Raw genomic sequence first — 12402 nt, 5'->3', positions numbered from 1 at the left:
ATTACAATTCCACAAGGGAAATGTGTCTTCATTTGTATTACTATACCATTGACAGCCACAAGAATGTAGTGAAGCCAGTTACATTATATTCATCACATTGAATAGCTGGCATATGAGATTTCTATACATACCAAAAAGCTATAGCCATATGATAAATTATATTTTGAAGAAATCATGATGCAGTGAAAGATTATACAATGGCAGAAAACAGTATTAAACTTATTAATGAATATGTGCTTAGTAAGCTTAATGAGGGTCCATATGTATGGGTAGAAAACTGTGCCAGGAACAATCCTTCTCCTGGGAGGTGTGACTGCAGCACCTCCCTTACAGTGTATCTTGCCACATGCAACTGCTTTCTACACTGGGAAAACAATTAGAAACCTGAAAGAAAGAATAAGGGAGCACATTTATGATATTAATCATAGGAAAACAATGAATGCACTGTATAGGTGCACAACTCATTGCCTTAACTTTAAAAAGTTTACATTTTTTTTATTATCGGCAGGACAACACCTGTGAGATATAGAGGTGATGTGGATAATTTAATTGATTGTAAAGAACTTTACTGGCAGCTATGACTCAATGTGTCATCAGCAGCAGGCAATAATGACAACATTTCTCTTGCTTGTATTTTAAAGAAAAGAGCTGCAGTAGTATAATATGGCAACACTGTTTACTCACAATTTATTTTACTTACCTCTTAAGTACATTTTTACAAACATATTTTACAAACATGATTTTATAAACACATTTTTTTCATTTATTGACTACCAGAATTATTTATTTACTGAGCTATTCATCTAAGCATTGACTTATTTTTTTTTACCTGTCAAAGGTTTTAAAATATTGTAATTCATCTGGGTATGCATCTATTTATCCATCACATGTACATTCTTTACACACTTTTTTCAGCACATTGTGACTTTCGTATTGTACATATTGCTTATTTTGCATTTTTATCTAATGCATACTATTACTGTTTTAACTTCTTCACAGTTGTGTGAATTTTATGTTTCTGTGCTTTATGAATGTAACATACTACAACTCCCATAATTCCTATTTGTGACATCACCTGCTCTGTGGTATTCACTTGATTTGATTGGCTGTTGTTTTATACTTAAATGCATCATTCAAATTGCTGGAACTTGTGTTCTGAGAGACTGCCTTACATATTATCTGCAATTATACAGAGCTCAGTATATATATTTTTTTGGTTATAGAGTTTAATTGTTGCTTAGATCTGTGTTGAAACTGTTGTCTCACTGGTCTGAGAGACTGATCGGCAAATATACAGAGCTGAGAATATTTTTTTGGTTTTAAAGTTTGTACTGTTAGTTTTTACTTAGATCTCTGCTGAAACTGTTTTGTCCCACCCACCCTCCGTATTTTTGGTTTGTAGTTTAAATTTGGTGGCTTTTGCAGTTGCCCGCCCCACTGTAGATTTGATTTGGGACACTCCCGGTTCCATCTCTTTACCACATTCTACCTAATAAACTCTTTCTGCACTTGCTTTTAGTCCTTTTTAATTTAATTGCATTTTTTAAACTGTTTGGTCTAATATTGCTGCATACTCAAGTGTGCTAGCTTGCACTGCATGTGAATTGTTTTTTACTACTGTTTTTGTTACTTTTCTATAAAAAAAAAAAAACTGTAAGCCTGTTTCCTACCTTTCCTGTAACTAGTGTTCCAGATACAGATTTGCTGTATCCAGGACTGTATGTAAGCTTCTGAGTCCCCCAAGCCTTTCTGTGTTGGAGGGAAGCCTTCTAGCTTATCAGTGGGAGTGGTAAGCACTAGGTAACCTGTCTACCACATAAGTAGTGGTTCTGACCCAGAATTTGTAGTTATTGGCCGTTTGGACAATCTCTTCCATCTCTCTCAACTTTCTGATTTGAAAGCCTGTATTTGCACTTGTTTCTGTCCTGTAACTCATCTAGTGCGGATACAGATTTTTAGTTTTAGCACTTATATTTGCTTGTTCATGCTCAGCACTTGTTCAGAACGTAAGCACTAAATAAGCTACTAATTACTATAGCACTCTATCTTCCTCATTACCTAGAGGAAAACAGTTTTTGTATTTACTTTTCTCACTTGCTTAGAGAAAAACAGCTCTTGTACTCACTTTCCTCACTTATCTAGAGGAAAAACCCTGCAACTCTCTTGTTGCACGGTCTTGTGCACAGAGCAGCATCGGACAGCGCCAGTTAGCTGGGGTATACTATTCCCGGCCCCACAAATTCTGCACTGTAAATTTTCCCTTAGAACTAGGCAAGCCTCAACTGAAGTGCTTCAGATCAGCTGCTCTTATTGCAGCACTTGCAAAACAGAAATCAGCACTTGTCTTAATCTCCTAGACAGCACTATTATTCTCCAAATTTCCTAGACAACACTATTATAATATAGTATAAGACCCTTGATCATCCGCAGGACTTAAGTTCAATTTACTCTTCAAAGCATGTTCATCCTGTGGAATTGGGCATCCTGAGGCAATGTCACAACTGCCTCATGTATACAGACAACCCTCTCCTCTTACCTCTAGACACAAACATTTGTGAGAGATGCAAATACACAGCCAGACTGGAGGCTAAGCGCTCTCAACCGATGACTGTAACAGACAGTCAAGAGGATAAGGGACACACTTGCATCACACCACCTGTCACACATGAATCTACCAAACAAGCAACGGCAAAACATACGCATAAATACACAAAAACATATTCGGAGGCACTAGGTACCAATCTGAAAAAGACACAGTGCCCTCCAAAGCAGACAAGCAAGCAACCTGCACCCCCAAACACAAGCCAGAAAACACCTCAGCAGTGTGCCTCACAACAGCCCTTAAGGCAAAACACCATACCTAGCACGCTAGTAATAGGAGACTCTGTAGTAAGGCACATGGATGTTCCACTCACCAGGCTGAACAAGGAGAAGGTTACTGTCAGCTGCCTGTCAGGTGCTCGGATCCGCCACATAACACAGGCACTTAGGTCACTCCAGAACAAGTACAAGTATGACGCTGTCATTGTACATGTTGGTGTGAATGATCTAAGACATATCTCCCTGGACTACATGAAAAGAGACATTGAGGAGCTCTCTGATCATGTAGCCCAAGCTGGTATGACCCTGACCTTGAGTAGCATACTACCTTCACCTAGAATGATACCACAATACAAAGACAAAATGATCAATTTCAACAATTGGCTAAGCTTCTGGTGTCATTCTAAGGGGATCCAGTGTCTGTCTGCCTGGGATGACATGATAGACAAGCCTCGCTGTTTTGCCAGAGATGGGTTGCACCTGTCACCCCTAGGTTTTCGAATACTGGCCAAGGCTCTTGCTGTCCCCATAGTGCCTTTTTTAGGCAAGGCTCAAAGGACAAATCAACCACTGTAACCAGCACTGGTAACCAAAAACTAAGAGTAATGCTACTCAACGCCATAAATCTCAACCTCAAAATGCACACACTTGAGGCTCTCCTCAGCATGGAGAAAATCGATGTTTGTGCAGTGATGGAAACCTGGTTCAAGACTCAAGAGAGCACCCCAGCACTGCCAGGTTATAATTCATATCATACCTTCCGGCCTCAGTTACTGGATCGCAGTACAAAGGGTGGAGGTGTATCCATATTCATCAAGGATGCCCATATCTCCAGGTTAGTAGTGCAGCATGATGCCCCAGAGATCATCCATGCGCAACTATCAGCAGGCAAGACAATATTTCAAGTCGTAGCCAGTTATAGATCGCCCACCATGTCCCAAGATGCTCACTCTGCATTCCTTGAGACATTGGAAAATATAAAGGTCCTACCAAACACCATAATCTTGGGTGATTTCAACTACCCTGGTATAGACTGGGCGAACTACCAATGTTCCAACTCCTATGCTCAGCGATTCATAGAATTTATAAATTCAAATGCCCTTGAACAACTAGTATGTTCTCCCACTAGAGGGGACAACATATTGGATTTAATCATCACAAATATGGGCGCCTATTGTACCACACCCGTTATCACTCCCTCCTTGGTCAGATCTGACCACAAACTGATAACCCTGGACATCCTCACCCCTCCACCTCCCCTAGTCAAAGAAACCATAGTCATAAACCTTTCCAAAGCAAACTTCAAACTACTTGCACCTGAAGTGGAAAGCTTCACTATTCCCTTGCAGAAAGATAATGATATCCAGGATGTGGAATCCTACACCAAGGTACTCTGTATGCATCTTCAGGATTGCATGGACCGTGCTATCCCAAATAAAACCAAGACTCCTTCCTCAAGCAAGAAGAAACCAGTTTGGTGGACCCCGGCCATAAGCAAACTTTACAATAAAAGGAGGAGACTTATACAAAAAAAGGCCAATTCTCAAGTAGAAAAATCATCCCTGATCAGCATTAGTAAGAAATTGAGGGCCCTCATCAAGTCAACTAAAGCTAATTTTGAAAAGAAAGTTGCCAAGGATAACCATAAGGCCTTCTATGGCTACATCAGAAACCTAAATGGCAACGCTCAGGTCTGTTCTGAGCTAGTACAAAATGGAACAAAATACACTGACCCTTCTGACATTGCCAACATCTTGGCTGACAGGTTCAGTGCAAATCCCCCCCCACCACCACCACCTGCAGGGCCTATTACCATTCCAGGGTATTGTGTAAGTCTAATTATTACTGATACATTGGTTAACAAGGCTCTATCTAAAGCTAAAAACACTGCCTCCATGGGAACAGATGGTGTCCCAGGCTGTGTCATATGCGAGCTCCAAAAGGAATTAACCCCGCATCTTAATACCCTGTTCAGTCTCAGCCTCTCCACAGGATATGTGCCCATAGAATGGCGCACGGCAACGGTGGTCCCGCTAAACAAGGGTGTGGCCACAACTGACCCTGGGAACTACCGACCAATAAGCCTGACCTGTCTGATCTGTAAGGCTATGGAGCGAATCATTATGGAACTCATAAATGGAGAGACTGGGAACCTCCAGTTGCTGGACCCCACACAGTTCGGCTTTGTCAAGGCCAGATCATGCCTCCTGAACCTGGTGGATTTCTTTGAGACACTCAGGCTATAGATAAGGGAAAGGAGGTACACACGGCTTACTTTGACCTTGCTAAAGCATTTGACACCATTCCCCATTCAGGTATTATTGATAAGCTCACCAGCCTGAGCATAAACCCTTACGTCACAAGATGGATCGCAAACTGGCTCTCAGACAGATCCCGTAAAGTAAGAGAAGCGGGATCTATGTCCGAATCCAGACCAGTAATGAGTGGTGTGCCTCAGGGCTCTGTCCTGGGGCCCCTCCTTTTTGGCATATACTTCTCAGAAGTACAGGCAAACACAGAAGGGCTGTGGCTGACTAAGTCTGCAGACGACTGCAAACTGGGTGCTATAACAGAGTCTCCGGCCAACATGGAGATCCTCCAGAAGGGCCTAAATGAGACTGATGCATGGTGTCAAAGCCATGGTCTCAAGCTAAATGCAAAAAGATGCGTAGTAATCCCCTTTGGTAAAAACAGAGTACCTGCAAACTACAACATAGGAGATAATCCCCTGAAATCTGAAGAAGAAATAAGGGATCTAGGGACCCAAGTAGATAGTCAGCTTTCTTTGATAACCATGTTGCCAAAGTGGTTAGAAAATCCTTCTATGTGACCCATCTGATCACGAAAGGGTTCGCATCAAGATCTAAGGATGTAATGGTGCCCCTCTACTCTTCCCTCATCAGACCCATTATTGAGTACAATGCACCAATTGGAATGCACCTGGCTAGACATCTCCAGCAGCTGGAGAGACCACAAAGGTACCTATCCAATAGAATTACTGGCCTCAAACAGTTGCCCTATGCAGCATGATTGAAAAAGCTAAGACTGTTCTCTGTTGCATACCGCTTTCTCAGAGGAGATCTCTGTCTAATGTACAGAGCCATGTCCAACCCAGAATTGTTGAACATGCTCCATCTTAGCAAAACCAGATCTACTCGAGCTACATGCTCTTGGGATATAAACCTCAACACAACAATGAATAGAACATGCTGGAGGGATAGATTCCCTTCACAGAGACTTCCCCTTACTATGGAACAGGGTCCTGATCTACATAAGACAGAGCCCCTCACTATCACTCTTCAAGAGGAACCTTGATGAGTGGATGGGTAACAGAAAGTTCACATCGGGGATCACACCAACAGCACTACTAGATAGGGGCCAAGGGTACTAGCTGCTAGTACAAGGGTCTAGGGAACTACTAAAGGGGCGGTGAATACCGCACAACGTGGCTGGGCTAATATATGCCTTCAGGCAGATAGCCCAGCACCAACCTATGAACCTATCATCAATGGTATACAAAAACTACACTGATGAAGTCTATGTGAAGTTGATTTTAGACAAAAGCACTGCGTTTTTTATTGTATTTATTTTAGTAAATGGTTGGTTGCAGTGCTGTTTGGGCCCTTTGTGTTTGTTTTGATTGCTAGTTTTGGTATCTCTGCAGAATTGCTTGCATTCCTCAATGAATCACGATATCTTAAAACTAAAAGCTTGAAAATGAAAATAACTAATAAAGCCTCCAAAGAAACATTATGAAAGAGGCAACATTAAATACTGAACAGTCACATTGATTGTACATTATACATCCACTTTCAAGTTCTGCAGAAAGAAAGTGCCACCAAACTCCCTTCCCAATGCGGAGGCTGTATTTTTCATGCCAACACTTCTAAATGACTTTATTCTCCTCCTGTACTCACACAACCTCACAGATCAGTGCCAGCACCTTCTTTCAGATGAAACAATACAACGCATTATTTCCCAAGACTGAGTGACTTCAGAAAGGAAATAATTAATTTGCAGGGCAGGGGTGTGTGCCTCTACAGCACATGCAATTTTATTTTTTAGAACTATGCTTTTAATGCTAAGCTCAGAATTTTTCAGAATACTGGGCTTTAGGCAGTTTTAGCTTCAGAATTTTGTCTAAACATGTTGTAATTCAGTAGAAACAGTGAACTGTAAGGAACATAATTCGTATTACTTATATTGCTCTCCCTCTCTCTCTTTTTCTGTCACTGTATTTATATATGTGGTTCCTATTTCCCTGTTATACCATCAAAAGAACAGTTAATTGAACTTTATTTCAAATGTGACTTTGTTGAACATGCCGTTTGTCAAACTGTTCTTACTGAAATTGCATTATGGTAGGCATCAGGAAATTTGCCTTCCCCACTGTAGTGTGATCTCAGAGTTGGTACATATAATTAGCAGGGGTCGCTCTCCACATGAGGGGAGTTCAATGAACGGCATTTCCGATGAAATGCCTTTCGTTGAAGTGACGGTTTGATTATATATATATATTTGTATATATAAATATTTATATATATTTAGAGAGAGAGAGCTATAGACAGATATACATATAGGTCTACTAAAAAAAGTCTAAACAGAAAAGTTGACCTACCTAACATCAATAAAAAATAATTGAAAATAAACATTGAGACTGAACTGAGCATGCTCTGAGGCATAACATCATAGAATGCAATTTTTAAACTGCCTTTATGGATAGGCAGATTCCCCCACCCTCTGCACCTGATAAACATATTTTTCATGAGTGTAGCATGGTGCAGTCATGCAATATGATGTGAGATGATCCTTTTGATTTGGACAGCGCTGTCTGCCCTGTATATAAATGAAGTGAATGTGAGGATCATGACAAATGACACATTTCTGTAAGTCAGTGTAGACATGTATTCGGCTCATTGCAGCTCTGGATGTGTGGCATTTTGCTAGAGTCTTGCTTATTGTTATGCTATGTGCATTAACTCTGTAGTATGATAGGTATATTTTCCCATAGGTATTAACATAAGGTGATAAACATGCAGGACGTGTCACACGTGAAATGAGATAGTTTAGATCTCATGACTACCAGGAGCACTGCCTCACTGTACACGGATGTGTGTATATAAGATGATACTACATCACACCACACTGATAAACACTGAGTGCAAGCTGCTTGTTACATATTATATGTACTTGGCAGTGAGTTACAGCTACAGTACTTGAAAAACATGGGCTGATGTGAAGCAGTCCAGTCATGTGCTTTTGCTGCTGGCACTTATATGTGTGCTGTGTGTAGTAAGCATGTTGTAAGTAACACATACAGAACACTGTGGATGTGTGTCTTGTAGACTGTGCCACAGGGTTGTTTTGGCATGTGTCTACAGACTCTGAAATACTAGGTGCTACTATACCGCATATACTTAGCATATAGATATTAGAGAATGTCAAATGCAGAGGGATATACATGGGTTTTGGTGAAGCCACAACCAGCCACTATTATACAATAGTTCAGTATAGCTGTATATGCATCAGCGTAAGGCTGATATTGTTTATTGGGGGGAGGGGGGGCTAGAACTAATTTCTTTGGTGATCATAAATATTCATGCTGGGCAAAGTGCCACCACAAATGGTTCTGCAGGCAAAGGCACAATGATGTGTGTAGTGCCACATTCTTTTGAGGCATACTATACTGTGCAACTGCTATATTCAGAGCATGTGATCTGCACCTGTGTGTCACATGTACTGTGAGGCTGTTGTCATCATGTTGCAATGCATGCCTGGGTTTAGGTTATAGTTGTGCTGTCTGGTGTACAATGCATAATTTCAACAAATTATTAGTCTGTACTGGGTTTCACAGACTTTCTTCTGAGAGGATAATGGAATATCATATGGCAGTATGGACATTCCCTGTAGTTTCCATGGTGTTTACGGTCACACAAAATAACACACCTGGTTAAGGCACAACATGAATGCCCGCACATATCAGAATGTGCATATTATTGCCTTTATATTGTTTATTTCCACAGATTTGGCTTCTCATTCATGTTCTTTGCAAATATTGACAAATCTACATCCTGTACATTGTTGCCTGCATTGTCAGCACTGAAATGCCCTTGCTTGTGACTGCAAATTGCACATATCCTTGGTAGCAACATTTAGCAAACTGTTTAACACCATTTGCTGAAGCCTGTCACAAGCAAAGACAGTTCATCTGTCCTTGCTGAAGTCCTATCACACATCTCCATTTGGTGTAACAAGACAACTTAATGTTGTTAAACTGCATGACCACCCACTGCTTGATTGTGCACATTACTTTCCAATAAAGCAGTAGATTTACACTGGCAATGTCTATGAATTCCACAATACTTAATCATCTACAATTTACTGCCTATGGAATTCTGCTTCCAATTTTTGCTAATTACTTATGTTATAAAATGCATCATATTAAAAGTAAGCCAGGAAGAAAGTTAAAGGGCCAGTTTCGAAAAGAAAATATTTTAAAGAACTGACATATATGGTAACTTATTTTTGTACGTAGGACCTCATTAGCTAAGTTAAATTCAGTATTTAGTTCAGAATTTCTCACAAAATGTCATTGTTTTGCACTTTATTTAGGCATATGAGTTATTCATTAAGGGAAATTTTATGATTAAAACAGAACTGTATTTTCTTCTGACATAGATGAAATAAGGCTCTGCAGTGTATCTGTACTATATGCTCGATTTTTATTTCGTTTTTTTTTCCTCAAATGGACATATTGTTCCAAACAACATGCTTGCAATAACGTTGAACTTGTGATAATACGTTGCATGAAGGATCAGGATATACAGGACCTATGCTGGAAACTAATGCTTTATCATTCATTATGCTTTTCTATCTACAAAGGTTTTGAAGCACAGATAATAATAGGCCCTGTTTCAGAAATGTGCACCTAAGTATCTCTTTTCCTTTGGCACGTTAAATATAATCATAACATGAAACAGCATAACTTTCTCACTGTAGTTAGTATGCTGGCCCTGTCAGTTTCTCCAGCTTCCTTTTTGTACTACAGATGCTAAAGATGGAGGCAGCACTCCAGCTGTAGGCAGAAAAAAGTCTCATACTGGGAGAGCATTTCCTTCCATGACCCCTTGTACTTCTGAATTTCTATATTTTACTTGTTATAGGATGGTCACACTGCTTCAGAACAAAGGATGTTGGCAGATTCACAGTTTTTCAGTCTGAGCTCACACTCCTGGGGTTTTGAGTACAGCATATAAAAACATTTAGATCCTAAACATTAAAAAATAAATACTATTTTGTGGCTTAGTTTGAAAAGTCACAGATGTAAGACATCTTGAAAAGATATTTTTTTTCTGCTGCCACGTATACAAGATTTGTTCAGTGATACTAATACAGAAGAAATGTGAATTTGGTTCAGTTTTGTTTGGATTACTACCCCTTAGGGATAAAGACTAAACCAGTTATGCCACTTTTTATTTTCAGATTAAGCCAGTTAAATTCTGTAAAAGTGCTGATCAAAAAATACAAAGAAAGAGATATCAAGGGTGTTTATAGTCACAAGAAAATGGGTTACAGCATAGTGTTCTTAGCATATTGATTTTCTGAAAATCTACACTGCTGCTGTGGTGAGAAAGAGTACAGCTTTTACTGCCAGCAGGAAAGGAGTAGGCCTGCATATGGACAGTACTGTATTTTCTTGTTCCAGCAGAAAGCTAGAAATACAGTTTACAGAATGTCTACTGGCATAATAGAGGGCATTTGTGGTTTGCGTTGGCATGTTTTGCAGGCTAAAAGATGCAAAACCACAATCCAGTTGTGAGAAATAAATTCTGCATTATGATTTTTCCACTCACCCTGACATTCTGTCCAGCATGCACACATAATAAAACATCCAGGTAGTGTAATCACTGCAGGAGTATAGATGGCAGACATTCCCACCATTCTGTCCAGCACCTACACATAATAAAACATCCAGGTAGTGTAATCACTGCAGGAGTATAGATGGCAGACATTCCCACCATTCTGTCCAGCACGTACACATAATAAAACATCCAGGTAGTGTAATCACTGCAGGAGTATAGATGGCAGACATTCCCACCATTCTGTCCAGCACCTACACATAATAAAACATCCAGGTAGTGTAATCACTGCAGGAGTATAGATGGCAGACATTCCCACCATTCTGTCCAGCACCTACACATAATAAAACATCCAGGTAGTGTAATCACTGCAGGAGTATAGATGGCAGACATTCCCACCATTCTGTCCAGCACCTACACATAATAAAACATCCAGGTAGTGTAATCACTGCAGGAGTATAGATGGCAGACATTCCCACCATTCTGTCCAGCACCTACACATAATAAAACATCCAGGTAGTGTAATCACTGCAGGAGTATAGATGGCAGACATTCCCACCATTCTGTCCAGCACCTACACATAATAAAACATCCAGGTAGTGTAATCACTGCAGGAGTATAGATGGCAGACATTCCCACCATTCTGTCCAGCACCTACACATAATAAAACATCCAGGTAGTGTAATCACTGCAGGAGTATAGATGGCAGACATTCCCACCATTCTGTCCAGCACCTACACATAATAAAACATCCAGGTAGTGTAATCACTGCAGGAGTATAGATGGCAGACATTCCCACCATTCTGTCCAGCACCTACACATAATAAAACATCCAGGTAGTGTAATCACTGCAGGAGTATAGATGGCAGACATTCCCACCATTCTGTCCAGCACCTACACATAATAAAACATCCAGGTAGTGTAATCACTGCAGGAGTATAGATGGCAGACATTCCCACCATTCTGTCCAGCACCTACACATAATAAAACATCCAGGTAGTGTAATCACTGCAGGAGTATAGATGGCAGACATTCCCACCATTCTGTCCAGCACCTACACATAATAAAACATCCAGGTAGTGTAATCACTGCAGGAGTATAGATGGCAGACATTCCCACCATTCTGTCCAGCACGTACACATAATAAAACATCCAGGTAGTGTAATCACTGCAGGAGTATAGATGGCAGACATTCCCACCATTCTGTCCAGCACCTACACATAATAAAACATCCAGGTAGTGTAATCACTGCAGGAGTATAGATGGCAGACATTCCCACCATTCTGTCCAGCACCTACACATAATAAAACATCCAGGTAGTGTAATCACTGCAGGAGTATAGATGGCAGACATTCCCACCATTCTGTCCAGCACCTACACATAATAAAACATCCAGGTAGTGTAATCACTGCAGGAGTATAGATGGCAGACATTCCCACCATTCTGTCCAGCACCTACACATAATAAAACATCCAGGTAGTGTAATCACTGCAGGAGTATAGATGGCAGACATTCCCACCATTCTGTCCAGCACCTACACATAATAAAACATCCAGGTAGTGTAATCACTGCAGGAGTATAGATGGCAGACATTCCCACCATTCTGTCCAGCACCTACACATAATAAAACATCCAGGTAGTGTAATCACTGCAGGAGTATAGATGGCAGACATTCCCACCATTCTGTCCAGCACCTACACATAATAAAACATCCAGGTAGTGT

Source organism: Protopterus annectens, chromosome 16.part0 (genome assembly GCF_019279795.1).
Source record: "Protopterus annectens isolate FY-2018-M chromosome 16.part0, PAN1.0, whole genome shotgun sequence".
Lineage (NCBI taxonomy): Eukaryota > Metazoa > Chordata > Ceratodontiformes > Protopteridae > Protopterus > Protopterus annectens.
The sequence above is the reverse complement of the archived record's forward strand: the minus strand, read 5'-3'. Positions refer to the sequence as shown.